This window comes from Heterocephalus glaber, unplaced genomic scaffold, assembly GCF_053883595.1.
Source record: "Heterocephalus glaber isolate CG9 unplaced genomic scaffold, H.glaber_assembly_v1.0 deba00001532, whole genome shotgun sequence".
In the NCBI taxonomy this organism is placed as follows: domain Eukaryota; kingdom Metazoa; phylum Chordata; class Mammalia; order Rodentia; family Bathyergidae; genus Heterocephalus; species Heterocephalus glaber.
Window position 1 is genome coordinate 7,999,417 of NW_028258330.1, and position 15,642 is coordinate 8,015,058.

General features: G+C 34.4%; 1 protein-coding gene and 1 pseudogene across 11 annotated transcripts in view; both read right to left on the reverse strand.

Moving 5' to 3' along the window:
• Macrod2 (mono-ADP ribosylhydrolase 2) overlaps window positions 1-15,642 on the reverse strand; it is a 2,157,923-nt gene that overhangs the window by 899,132 nt on the left and 1,243,149 nt on the right. The window lies entirely within an intron of this gene.
• On the reverse strand, window positions 8,473-8,592 carry LOC147824636 (small nucleolar RNA SNORA1; annotated as a pseudogene).

Genomic DNA, 15,642 nt, shown 5'->3' on the forward strand with positions numbered 1-15,642 from the left:
GATTCAGTATGTTGTTATTGTAGTGAGAAGTTAAAAGTCCCCATTCTAACATCAACAAATAATTTGTGGCAGAGTTCTTCTCTTTTCTCTTCTTCCTTCAAAGTAACAGAAACAATATTTACCTGAGTTTTCTGATGCCTGGATTCCCAAAATTCCATGGGAATATTACATTTCCCAGCAGATGTGGTTATGTAACTAAGTTCTCAAAGAACCTCTGGAAAAGCTGCAAAATGAACATGATCCAGTTTTGCTCTTCTGACTTTTCTTTTTCTTTCTGTTTGCACTGACATGTACTAACTTGATGGTTGCTGGAACACCAGGAGCCATCTTGGATCACAAAGTGAGCATAAGATTTTATTGTTTACAAAATTCTACCATGCACATTCTTTCCCCATTTGAGTTATAGGAGCTCTACAAGATAGGTCATTCAAATAGTTGTTCTTTCCTTTCTTTTGTATGTTGCTATATCTTCCTGGGGTGATTATTTTAAATCAGTGAACTTAATTCAAAGAGAGTATCTAAAGAAAATAAATAAAAATTTATAGACACTTTGAGCTGTGTTAAGTATTATTAATGAATAGTAAATTTAGTGCCCATCTTCCAGGCAGCCAAGAAATACATAAGGTTGTCCGGAGAAACAATCTGCTTTTCTCTTAACCTGGTAGTAAGTTTAAGGAAGAGTATCTTGTTTAACTCTCTCAAAAGGGATACTGTATGACAGCATATATTTCTGAAACAGTAGTTGTGTAAGTGACGCAGAAACAATCTATATATCAACTTCATGTCTTCACAGAATCAGAAGGAAGATGATTATGTCTTCATTTAACACAAGATTTTCTTTATGGAACTTAGTGATATAACTTTAGCACAATCTACTTTTTTATATTTTACAACTTTTAGGAGAAAAGTTGTATGTTTGATTCTGCATTTTTCTCCCAGCAATCAAGCATTTTGAGGGATACTTATTTCAAGTGTCAGTTCCCTATGTCCACCAAAACAGTATTGCTCTAGATGCACGAAAAGCATTCTCTTTCATGAGTTCTGAAATTCAGAGGTCTCCACATATCACAAATACACATATAAATTTCCTGTTGTCATTTGGGATCTAGTATTCAGCACTGGTAAAATATGATGCATAATCCCAAACATCTAGTCTCATAACTAACACTGTTCAGGACCCAAGGAAAGGCTTTTCCACATCTCAATCTCTATTTCAAAATGCAAGGAGGCTGCACTTGAAAGTTAACAAGGGTTGTGGAATGGCAACTGCTGACATCAGCAATGAACACCATTTCCAAGAGGATGGAGGATGTAGCAAGATAAGCTAATTCATTAACTTGTCAAATATTTCCTGTAAAATAGCACATGTGATAAATTCTTAAATAATAAAGTATTATTTCAAGGTCCTGTGTTTGATTCCTGGTACCCCAAAATAAATAAATAAATAAATATATACAGCATTATTTCTTAAGAGAAACAAGTGTCTATTTCCATTCCCCTCATTGCATTCCCTTTAAATCGTAGTATTGAGAAGTGCTCATAAATTACCATTGAATATGTAACTATTGCACAAGGTGGCTAGGGGTATTGCAGTAATAAGTAATTCACATTATTGTGTAATGTACTTGTTAGCTTGATGTATAATTTCTAAATGTCACCATACATGACACGAGGTCTCCATTTGTATTATTATTCTGGCTCTTGCTAATATTTTCAGAGACATATTTAAAAAGGTTAAAATTTATAGGTCAAATTAAATAGGGATCCTTCTGCTTTATATGCTAGGCAAGTGTGAGCGGAGCATTAATAATTTGTCCCATTTTATAGCGAAGGAAATTGAGACCCCTAAAGGGGCTTATGCCAGAAAACCCAGTAGTCTGCTAGACAATCTCAGATTTTCTACAAGCCACTTTTCATCACACCATAATTAACTTTTGTTTTGTGTCAGAGATGTGGGGAGTTTGAGCATTTGTAGGTCAGGGCTACTCAAATTACTCTTTACAGATTCACAGCATCATCACCATGTAGGAGTTTGTTAAGAATACAGAATCTTTTATACATTTAGTCCTTATTTACACTTTCAGTTTCTCATACCAGAGAAACTATTCGGTATTTATTCATTTGTGTCCTATTTATTTCACTTAAGAGTATCGCCTCAATGTGCATCCATTTAGCTATAAATGTCTCTAATTTCTCATTTTTTATGGCTGAGTAGTACTCCATTTTATAAAAAAAACAGATTTTCTTTACCCAGTCTCCAGTTGATGGGCATTTGGGCTGTTTCCAAGTTTTAGCTATCACAAACTGTGCTGCTATGAACATGGGTGCACATATATCACTGTGGTATGATTCTTTTAATTCTTTGGGGAAGATCCCCAGCAGTAGAATAGCGGGGTCAAATGGGACTTCCAGTCCTAGTTCTTTGAGGTATCTCCATACTGATTTCCACAGTGGTTGCACCAGTCTACACTCCCACCAGCAGTGGAGCAGGGTAATAGGTAATGTGAAATAGGAAGAAAAGGGGCAAAGGGGAAGGAAGTGGGAGGGCTAGGGGAAAGGCTAGAAGGGAATGGGATTAATATGAGAAAATGGAAAAATAGGTACAAAATCTTTGTAAATAGGGAGGAATGTAGGGGTTGAAGGGAGGGCTGGGCAAGGGTGAAAAATAAGAACCAAGAGAGATTATGCAAAGTTGCAAATTTCCAATGATGAATGTCATTATATTGTATACCTAAAATGTACCATTGATTAGAATGAATAATCGATAATGCAAAATAGGAAGAAAAGGTCCAAAGGGGTAGGGGTAGTGGGAGGGGCAGGGGAAAGGAAAGAAGGGAAAGAAAAAAATGCTGAGAAATGGAAAAAATGGAAATAAAGGCTTTGTAAATAGGGAAGGGTAGAGGGCATGAAGGGAGGGCTAGGAAGGGGAAAAAATAAGAACCAAGATGCATTATGTAAAGGTACAATTCCCAATGAGAAATGTAATTGTGTTGTATACCTACAATGTACCAATAAAAGAATTTAATTTAAAAAAAAAAGAATACAGAATCTTGGGTCCAAATATGCTAAAGAAGAATCTCCGGGATTAGGACCAGGCATCTGTGTTGTAGGAGCTCTCCAGTGAATGCATTTTGCATTCCTACTAGATAATTTGCTTCTAACTCTTTGTTACTCAAAGCATGGTCCCTGAAGCAGCAGCAGTAATCACTGCTGTGGATCATCTAGAAACTAGGAATCTCAAGCCCTACCACACTTACTGACTCAGAATCTGCATTTTAACAAGCTTTTCAGGGGATTTACATAAGCACTGAATTTCACCAAATGCTGCTCTGAACATATCTGTAGTTAAATAAGTAACTACTAGATTATATTGTGAAATCTCATATACTTAATCTTTGAACTAAAATCAGAATTATGAATTGTATCATTTTATTACTTTTTAGCATATTAAGTTTAAATGAGCTGTAGTGAGTACTAACAAATTGCATAAACTTTGATTCCTATAGTCCTCTTTACTCAGTTAATATGGTTTCACTTAGTATTGTGTTACACTGGCTATCTAAGCCATATGACAAATTTTACAAGGTAAATTACACACATCTTAAGTGTACCTCTCAGAGTGGCACATTTTGCTGAGCCGTTCAAAATTTAAATACGGTACAATTGTATTGATAAATAAGGAAGTCTTTTAAAAGTTTCAGCAAACCTTATAGTCCTGTTACTAACAATGTTCTAATCTTTTCTCACTTTTCCTTCCCCAAAATAATGTGTTACAGTAATTAGGTGAAAGGAAAATCAGATGGAAAAATAAAAGTATCTCAATTTGACCCAAAAGAAAGTTACTAAAGCAAAGTGGTATGTGAAGTTTCGATATTAAACCAATCACTATTGAATAAAAAGAAAAAGAATGAGAGAAAGGAAGGGGGGGGGAGAGAGGAAGGCAAAGAGACAAGAGAGAGACTCTCTGAACATAAAACATTTTAATTCAGTTTTTCCTTAAAAATCAGCGTGCTTATGACCCAGAATGTTAATGAAATAGTCTTAGCTAAAACTATGAAGGCCACATTTCAGAGAATAAGATTAATGTGGAGGCTGTGTTTTGATAAAATACTTTCTTTCCTGTTTTTTAAAAATAGTTATTTATGTAGATAAATATTTTAGCATTTATATTTGAAAATAACTACAATATGCTTTGGCATCATTACAGATTACATTTCTGAAACCGTATTTTTCTACTTGACTTTTTGTTTCCATATTGAAAAGTAGATGCTCCGAGCCTCTTTACATTTCTGTCCCTTGATGTTAATAATGTTAATCATTAGATCAGGCTATTACAGGATATTCAAAGAGGTATAGTTCCTTCCCTTTCTAATAGATGCTATTACAATTATTCTGATCCTCATTTTGACAAAACACAGAAGCATAATTAAAATAATTTAGCAAACATTAAACCAGTAATAAGAAAGCTGGAAAATATATCTATGAATAAATATGGCAAGGGATTAATATATTTAATCCATAAAAAGATCATGTAATTAAATAGAAAAATCCCTGTTTCCCCAATAAATATTTGGCAATATGTTAATTATAATATTAGTAAGAATTATAACAAAGTCATTCAATGAATATTTAACATGTGCCAGATATTGTGCTAAATATTATGTTTATATTAAAATCCTCACAATTCTATGGGGTTTTTATTATATTCCTATTTTACAAATGAGATATCAGAAACTGCAAGTGCAGGTTAGGTAATCTTGCAAAGTCACACATACATACATGTACTCAGTGCAGATTAAAGCTGCTTATGTCTAAAAATGTAGCTACTACCATTGAAAAAGACATGGATGATACAAAAAATATGACGCTTGGATGCAAATTAACATTTGAGGAACTGTTCAGCTAAGCTATGTTCAATGATGTTGAAGATAAAGCAGTTATTTGAAAAAGACTGTACAGTATATGAAACCCAATTAGGGGGTCATGATATAGGCCCTCATACACACTGCCCGGATTATATGACAGGAGTCTTAGGCATGTTCCTAGTGCCCAACAGATTCCTAAAGTTGCAGAAGTCTCTTCTATGGAAATAACTTTTAAAAATGCAAATAGTAGGATTCATAAAAATTGGCCTGACTAGAGAAAATTGGGAAAAACATAATCTGCAAACAACAAGGGAACATTTAAATGAATCACAGTACCTTAACCCTTGGACTATTATACCATCATTACATAGCAAACTTGAGAAAGTTTACTTACACAAGGGAATACTGATGCAGTGTTTTACTGAAAACACAAAGACATTCAATTGTGTATACAATGATCTCTAATATACAGACATAAATTGGTAGAAAAGAAGTGGAAAAAATGTCAAATGTCAAATATTAACAGTAATTATCATTGAGCAGTGAATTTATGTCTAATTTTTGCCTTTTTTCCTTGTGTTTTCTAGTAAACATATTCATTTGGAATTCGGTTGCCTGAAAAGTTTATATGTGTTATGAAGAACTACCTTTTAAAATGCATTATGTACATGTACCAGCTCCCTGTGATGAATTTAATCATTATACTCTGCAAACTATCCTAATAAAAATAAAAATTAAAAAATTCCTTAATTTTTGAAAATGAGAACTTCAAAAATACAGCAAAACATAAATTTCAAAAAACTATTATTTTGGCAACATAGGAATTAATGGGGATTTTTAAACAGCACTAACTTAGAGAATCTGATATGCATTAAGACTGAACTCTAAAATTTGGCTCTTGATTCAATTGTCTTGTGGGTTGTCTTGCTCCATCTTGCAACACAACAAAATTGCATTGTGTGTTTTAAATATTTCATTGTTTCCTAATACCAACACAGTAATTAGACATGATATATTTGACTCACATAATATAATTCACAGTATAAAAATATTTAAAACTATGAAATTAAGTATGCATAATTTTTACTCATAAGTTGTATTTTCTAGTATTCTCTTTGTGTCTAGTGTAGAAAAATAAAATTCCTTCTTTGAGGTATCATTTTTATTGTCAACGAGAAAACCTAACTTTGGGAAAAAGTCTTCACTGATAACTGACAAGCCAAATGAAGAAAATATTAGGATAAAGGTGCCTTCTAAAAAAAGATTTCACAAGAAAGGAGAAGAGGGAAGTCCAGCAAGACATGCAAAGGAGAGCCAAGGCAGAAATGAGGAGAAATTATATGAACTGAGGACCTTATAGGAGTGAACAAAACACTGCTATTTTGAGCTGGCTGGGTGAGTCCTCTTCTAGCGCTAAGCGCCCTTAATATACCAACACACACTTTGGGTATGCAAGTCCTGAACACCTCAAACTTCAAAGACTTCTTACTCAGTTTTTATTAGATTCTTCAAAATGTAGCAAATATATTGTTGATAAGGCCTGAGGCCCTTTCAACTGTACACTGTACCTTCTTCACACTTTTCCATCTTAACATTCCTGGTCAATGATGAAAGTATGTTCTTACAGTGCAGTGCTGGGCTTGTCTTACTACTGACAGACTAATCTATAACTCAGAATGCAGAAATTAATACAGAGATTTTTTTCAGTAGAAGTGCAAGCTACTTCTCTTTAATGGAATGGATAATCTTAAAGTTTATGGTTTATGGCCCTATAAGGCACTGCCCAATTTTGTATTCTAACCCAAAAACTTCATTCTAACTTCCCTTGTGAACTTGCCATGTATCTCCTAGCTTCTCAAATGCTCTGTAGACTGGTTTTAATTTCTCACTAGTTCCTTCAATAATGAGTTAAATAAAATATTTGATATCTATTTATGCTGTATCTGTATACCATATTTTTAGCCTTTTAAAAACTATCCTTTAACATCACAAAAGGCCAAATTGAAAGAGATGCTACAAAATAGTTGACCTATATTTTTCCTTCCTCCCTTCTTTCCTTTCTTCCTCCCTTTTTTCCTTTCCTTCCTTCCTTTGCATGCATGTGCACACATACACATGTGTGTTAAGAATTGCACCCACATCTCATGCAGGCTAGTGCCTATTACTAAGCTTCATACCCCGCTCAGCATGTTCTTCTAAAAATGGCAGGATGGGGGCTGGGGATGTAGCTCAGTGGTGCCCCTGCCTGCCTTACAAGCACAAGGTCCTGAGTTAGATCCCCAATACAAAAAAAAAAAAAAAGACAGGATGATGAAAGATAAAGAAAGGCTGAGGGTCTCATATAGTTTGAAGGAGGCCAGAGGAACATTATAAGTAAATGTCAACCATAATTCTGGATTAGATCCTGGATTAGAAGTTTTTCCTTTCTTTCACAATAAAGGAAATTATTTGAAAAATTAGTAATGCTAAGATCTATAGATTAGATAATACTATTTAAATCAATGTTAATTTCATAGTATAATTGTTTTAGGGAAAAACATTTAAGGGTAAAATTTAAGGGTAAAATACTTAATGGTAAAAGTCAACAAGTATGCACATTAGCCTGAATACTTCAGAAATTAATAATATAAAAATAATATTGATTATGATAGAATAAAATTTAAAAACACATGGTAAGAATAGCAGTTGATATATAAGGATCTACTGGAAAACTTTGTATTATTTTTACAACTTTTCAATAAATCTGAAATTATTTTAAAATAAAAGATTAAAAATAATACCACATAAATAAGAATCAGGTAAAGAATGCACAAAATCATGTAATCAGTAGTATCACAATAAACCCTTTCTTTAACACTTCATCATTGACAGAATTATTTTCCTCTCTTATCACCTGTCTGATTTCTTATAAGCTTTCCTGATGTAAATTCTTTTCTAGTTGAAGCCAGAAAGATGCAGTGACTGCCATCTGATTGCTAATCCAGTGACTCTCTAGGAACTGTATCTTTTTACTACAGATGCTGGATTGGAGATTTCCCAACTGGCTTCTGGGACCCAAAGATGGGTGGCCTATGAGAGGATAGGAGGGTTGGGGAGCAACAGTGAGGTGGGCAGATAGGTGGGGAGGGGGAGGGGTCAATGTGGGTGATGTTAGATCATTTCCTGACCACTCTTCTCCCTTTTATTTCTGTTTGCTGTATATCAGTAACCATTCTTTTCTCTGAAGCTTGTGTTGATACAGTAGTACAGATCAAGCAGAAAAAACTGATTTGAAACAATATGGTTCTATCAACCAATACAATTTTACATAGATTTTGGAAGAACTTCTAATGCAGTAATCCCCATAGATATTTCTGTAGACTTAGGAAAACTATAAAGGGCCACAAGAGAGAAAGAAGTACAGAGAAAGAAAGAAAAAAAAAGAGAGAGAAGAGTGAGAACAGGAAGTAACTAAACACAGGGTTCTTGATGTCCGGAGCACTTACTGTTTGTTTTTTGGTTTTTTTTACGTACTATTGGTGTTGTGGCACATGATCTAGATTCTGTATTATTCCTTAATCATTCATTTCTAATATTGAAAGTCAACATTTTTCATTATTCTTGAGCAAAATGTTACAGGTCTCATTGTCACCACTGTAATATGTTTACTGTGATGGAAGCATAACCTGTGTCTCAATTTTAGCCACACTGACCAATTTTGGACACAGAGCACTTACTGTAAAGGACAACTGAAAAATCTTATCTGCATCTTCAACACCATTGGCTTTCAGCCAGACCACTTGGAAAGCATAAGGATGACAGCTCTGTCCCTGTTAATAAAGACTCAGAAATAGCTCAGCAGTGTGTTTTGACACCAAAAAGTCACTGTGGAGTTAAAGACCAGTTTGTTAGGAGTGTTGCAAACTATAAAAACTAAAAGGTTTTTAAATATTAATAGCACTTGAATGCTTTCCTCCCAGATGGCCACACAGCTGACTACAGTTCTCTCCTAGAACCCTCTGCTATTTATCCTCCAAATGTCCCCAATATAAAACAGTTTTAATCTTTTGTTGCTGCTGTAAAACTTGATCTACTGTGGGGCAACATAATTAAGTGTCAGTGCCTGGATGTATGGTGTAGGAAGCAAACAGAATAATCCGGGATGTGTGTCACTAATAATTTAGTTCATGGCACAGTGATAATGGTATTCCTGATAATTAACAGGATGCTCATCACTAGAGGCCTCTCAGTTTGCAGCCAGGTGTGTGGGCTTGCCAGGTGGTGGAGCTGGCTCTGGGAGAAGCATGTGAGACTTATTGTGTGCCTGTCTTTCTAGTCCATTTGTCTATAAAAGGCCTATGTTACTCCTGTGGTACTATTTCAATGCAAGACCCAACTAGAAAAGAAGACATTTGATTGGAAAGATTTGATATTCTCTTGTGTTTGTTCTTGTAAAAGTTATGAAAAGGTTGTAGATTAAAATGTAATTCACAGAAGATGTACTGATCCAAATTTACAGTTATATTTCATACATAACTAGAGAAGAGAATAAAAATCTACACACGTAGAAAGAAGGAAGTGGTATACATTTTAGCCTCACTGAGAAAAGAAAGGCCATTTTTCATTTTAGGCCCCAGGGTATCTCTTAGTGCATTGGGAGAGGTAATTCATTAAATGAACCTGAGGTTAATGCACCTTCAACACACAGCAGTTTATACCCTCTTTTTCAATAGGATCAGGCCAGGAGGTTCTACAGTTGGAAAAAAATATATACCCTGGTGAGATATCCTTGTAATGATCTCAGGTCCCCTAAATTTTGTCTTCTCATTCATTACATCACGTGATTAATGCAAAAGATGGGAGGAACCTGCATGTTCTCCTCGAGGTGTGAATACTTAAGTTCTTTCTTCAGCATAAGAAATGTCTATTTTTTTAATATATTTTTTCTCCCCTGTGGAGTCTTCATATTCTAGCCAGACCAAAGTGCAGCCAAGAAAGGATCAAAATAAAAGGATAATCTATTTTTAAATGAGTTGTAAAAAATTATAATAACCTATTTTATCTTTTTTTTTTTGTTACTGGGGATCGAACTTATGACCTTGCACTTACGAGGCAGGCACAGTGCCACTAAGCTAAATTCCCAGCGTTATAATAACCTATTTTAGAGTAAGTCAATAAGGGCAGTTAGGATGTTATTATAAAACCTGCTGAGTTAACCAAGTGAATCTAGGGGAAACAAACAAAGCCATAAACAAAATTCTTTAGACTAGATGGCCCAAATTCCAGTTTCTTCCTTTTCTCTCTATCTCTGCCTCTTTCTCTGTGTGTGTACATACATATAGACACATGTGCACACATACATATGCACATACATGTATATATACATATACAAGCATATACAGATATGGACATATTTTCATAGTTTTATATTTATACAAAATGTTATATATTTAAAATATCTTATATTTATATTATAATTTATACATCTATATTATATAATTTATATATTTATTGTACATTTATAATGTAATATAGAATATATTAAAATATATAATTAAATATTTATTATATTACATCAAATTATATATAAATATATGAATTTATAAATATATTATATAAATAATCTTATATATTTTGAAATATGTTTTAAATATATATTTTAAAAATATTTTTAGAATTTCAGCAATATGTTGAGCATTGTGTTGACTGTGGAAATAAAATTAGTAGTACTACATGGTTTCTCCCCTTGGAAATACCTGTCTAAAGGGGCAAAAGGGTATGTATGAAAAGAATTACAATCAAATACAGTCAGGGCTGGGGGTTTAGCGCAGTGGCACCATGCCTGCCTTGCAAGTGAAAGATCCTGAGTTTGATCCCTGGTACAAAAAAAAAAAAATTCAAATATAGTCAGTTCTGTAGGAATTACACAAGATGCTATGAAGAAATGGAGAAAGTGGGTGGTCACTAGCCATTTGATTTATTCCCTTCTCGCTCTGTTTCACTAGAACTTAGAGCAATGGCTGACAAATGAGGTCCTCATACTTGTGGATGCAACATGTGCATCTCTGAATAGTGGAAGAAGAGCTGGAGGGCAGGAAGTCACTTCCAGTCCTGCCTACTTCCTAGAGGTTGGGATTATGTGTGTTTGTGGGTGCAAGGTGAAGCTCTAAGTCCCTTGCTAAGTCTTTGAATATTTTCTATGTAGAGGACATAGGGTTTAGTTTAGGGAAAATCTCTTCTTACTGGAGGCAACTTCTGCTGTTAACGAATAAAAGAAGGCAAAGACTGCTATAGTTGCTAAAGAGAATGACTATCTCTTCCTAAAGTCAGATGTTAAGGATCAAATATTTCAAAGGAAAACACACATGTGATCAAACACACACCCACACACATACAATTCAGTATGAGGAAGGTTATAATGTGATTATAAATAACCTCAAGTGTCAGTGACTTAATACCACAAAACTTTGTTTCTCTCATGCTACATGTTCTACACACATCAGAAGAGCTTGTTCATGGTAGTCACCTAGGGACTCAGGCTGGTGGAGGCTCCAAGTAGGCTAAGTTCTTCATCATTTTGTCAACAAGAAGGGGGAAGTGTGAGGAACTATATATTAAGTGTCATGATTCTATTCAGAAGTGGAATATGTCACTCCTGTTCACATTTCATTGACCTAATCAAGTCAAATGACCGTCCTGAAGCATAAAGACAGCACAATATTATTTTTTGGCTGAAGGACGGGAAGCTAGAAATATTTGATAAATAGCATTGATATGTATGATATTTACCAATCAACAATGGCAAAAATTAATTTCCCTTGAGACTTTATGCAACTTTAGCTGAGTTTTAGTTTACTGCCCAAGGGTGACAATATCTCTAAAAGACCAAGAGTAGTTCTCACTATTTTAGAGGAGGAAATGACAATTTGCCAAAGAGGTTTGCTACATGCATTCTAAGGTCAAAAAGTCCATATTCTCTTAGGAATAGTGTCTTACAAATAAAGTCATTATCACAGATGACAGCTCATTTAAAGAATCACACACAAACTACAGAGTATTCATTACCTGAATCTTACTGAGTAATAAATGTTTTCCAATGCACTAGAGGCATCATCTTATGACCTGGGCTTACAATGAGAAAAACATATCTCTGAAAGGTAGCAAGAAAAGAATATGGAATTTCACACAAAATGAAGAGTCCCACATCCACAGAATAGGCTGGCTTCCTGGGTGCCATCAGCAAAATAAACAAAATGCCCCACCCAGACATTGAATCCTATTAAAACCTATTCCCCCTAATAGGTTAATATGTTAACCATGTTATTCAAGTCTTTCGAGATACAGGGACCTGAACATAGACATTTTAGATATTTTATATTGTTTTTCTTTTCATCACAAAGTATATGTTTAACATTTCGCTCCTTTATTTCTTCCAACCCTGGCTTCTTTTCAGCTTTGAAAGGGTTGGAGAAAGAAAAGGAAAAGTAAGTTTTGATACAGAGTTGAAACAAGTAGTCTTTCCTGTTTTATCAAGGAGAGTCAACCTAGACATCTATGGTCAAATAAGAATTTATAGAAAAAGAAAAGGACTTAATGCAGAAATGTCTTCATATATCCAATCAAAGGTAGTACTGTCACACCACTGAATGTTCTTTTTCTAGATTGATGTACTGAGTTATATAAAAATCCTATCATTAAGTTTCTGAAAGCATTAGTTATAATATTAGTGTGGAGAAAAAGGATTGGGGGAGAGATAGTGTCCTGGATAATTAAGGAAGTGAGAAGAACCAGGAATAAAGAGGGAATAAAAGCAATTTTTTTCAATCTCTCGTGGTATAATAATTTAAAAAATGAACAAAACATTGAACAACCAATTTCTGAGAATGTAGAATAAACTGCTTACTTGTGGATAATTATGAGACAAATGAACAAATAGCAGGCTTAAAGATTATGATAAACCCTTAAAGGAGAAATGTAATTAATGATGATAATAAAAATGCTAAGTATTTGTGATAATAATTACAACATGTCTGTCTCCAGAGGTTCCAATTTTTAATGTTCTTTTTCAGAAAACATCATCAGAGTTTAATCAAAGGCGCTGGAGGAAAATATAGCTAATTTCTTCCTTCACTGGACTAAATGTCCATGCAAAAGCTAGTTTTTTATCAGTGTGAAGTGCTCTAGGGTCCACTAAAATGGCCCTGTTGTGAGTGAGGACACTTGTTTCACTATACAATAACTTGAATGTTGGTTGTGTACATAAGCTTCCTTTCTCTGGTACAAACTTTGGTTGATCCATAATAGATACATCAGCCAAGTGTATGTTTAAACTGATTTATATTGTGAACTTATTCTACCTTTTGTGTGTGGGGGGGCGGGGTGGGGGGGTTGGAGTGTTTTACAAGTTTATTGCCTTTGGTGTAAAGCATATTTTAACCTGTCTGAAAAATAAGTATCACAGAATTTACAGCAGGAAAAGACCTCCCACAAGCATAAAGAGGCAACATAATTTGCCTAAAGACACACAGATAGTAAAACAAAAAGCTAGGATTCAAAAGCCCATTCACAGGGCTGCAGAGAAGCCTCCTGATTCCAGCCCATATGCCATTAGGTCTAATGCAGGGACTCCCACCTTCTTGGCAGCCTAGAGAAATTATGGATCTTTCTCACAGTAAAGTTTTCAAGAGAATAAAATATAATATAAATATATAAAAATATATTATAAAATATATTTGTAATATAATATATTACAAAAGAAACATGCTAAATATAATTAAGAGTAAATAAATAAGTATAGATTTTTTAAAAAATTTGTGAAGTGCTAATATGTTTGTCATTATTGGCACATAAAATTAAAAAAAATAAATTGAAGTTTAAGGAACTAGCATCATTGGAAGAAGTGTTTAAAATATACATAAAGTGTCACATTTATATCTTACATTTCTGTAGATGGTCAAGTTTCATGTATTGCTATAGTCTCTGTGGTTTGGAGCCTACATTCATCATTAAAGAACACATGAATTTCTGTTAGAAGTTAATAAACAACGAGCATGCCTTTTTCTCTTTAACTTTATGGGCCCCTGACACTTGCTAAAACAGCAATGCTTATGCTATTATATAAGTGGGCATACCACCACTGCTTATGTGACATTTCCCATCTGCATATCACTTTTCTCAGCCCAGAAGAAATACAAAGAATTTTAGAATCTAACGTACAGGCTAAAATTTATTTAGGAAGGCAAGGTACACATATGCTGATATTTTTAAAAATTCAATAGAAGAAGAAAGTAGAGTTTAGATCACTGGGGAGCAAGGATCTGGTGCTAACTGAATGATAAATACAAGTGTGGAGAATGCAGGCACTAGTCTGTGTTTGCTGTCTAATACATCAGGCCCAATGGAGAAGGGAAAGAACACTGGTACAGAGGACTGGCAAATGAAGGTAGACAGTCATATATGCTAAGCAGATCTCCCCAGAATGTGAAGCAATACATCAGGTATAGATTAAGTAGACTTTCAGGGAGCTCCAAAAAGAAAAGGTTTCGCTGTATCCTCAGCATAAAGGGAGGTCTCTGGTCAAAGCCCCCACTGTCCTTGATTTATGTTTGCTTTCTATCCATCTGCAAAACACACACACACCCCATCTTTTGCTGATTTAAATGGTTCCAAATTTCATTCCTAGGCTGAAAACAAGGAGTCATTTCTTATGAGTGAGTGATATATGATACCACATTCCTAAACTTTTTTCCCCCAAATTTCCAACAGAAGTTGAATGGCCACTTTGAAACTTAATGATAAATGGTGGGAATTCATTTCCTTCTGGTAATGGTGTTAGAATAAGACTCATTTACCAAACAACAGATTGTGGACTCTGAACTAAACAAGAGAATGGCATCTGGTTCATAGTTTAGAAACTGAGATTTCTTTTGTTTCTACTGAATATATTCAATAATAAAAGGGAGGGGAGGTTGGACTAGGAAATTTTAACTTTGTTACCAGGATATCTAACTCACTCCATTTATAAATAAATCATAGAGTAAATTTAATAGTAGGTAGTAGGTATTTGAAACTGATTTTCTTCATTCAGTCTTAAGCTAGTAATGACTATCTTAGCCAAGAACATGGCATAATTGCCTTGAAACTTAATCTGATCCACTTTTGCCCAGAAAAATGATACAGCATGTTACCTAAATGAAATCAACACTTGTTACACAGTCAGGAAGCTGTAATTTTAGGGCAAATTTGTCAATTATTTGAAGGTAATCTATTTGGACATCCTAAATGAGACTGTGTAGAAATTTAGGACAACAGAAAGAGAAAGATTCAAAAGGACATTACATTATCATATACCAAATGCTTAAATTCTTAAAAGCTGGTGAATACTAGCTTTTCTCTTCAAATCAGGAGCCTGTGTTTATATCCTTCTTATCAGAAACTCATTCGTCAATTTGACAAATGTTTATGGGTACTCTGAGATGTTAGGTGGTAGGGAGGATACAAAGATGAATAAGGCATGTTCTATGTACTCAAGTATCCTACAGAATGGTAATAAGATAAGATATGTACACAATCAACCAAGTGTCAGTCTCCAGATGGTTAAGGAGCACTTTGTTAACTCTGCCTCCACTATGTTTAACTCTAACCAAATTATCAAATGATTGTTTGGATATCTGCTTCCCTACTAAAGCATTAGCTCCTGAAAGACATGGAGACTCTTATCATTTTGTCTCTAATGTCTATTACATGACTAGCAGGCATATTTTAAACATGTATTAATTGGCTGGATGGGCAAACTTGT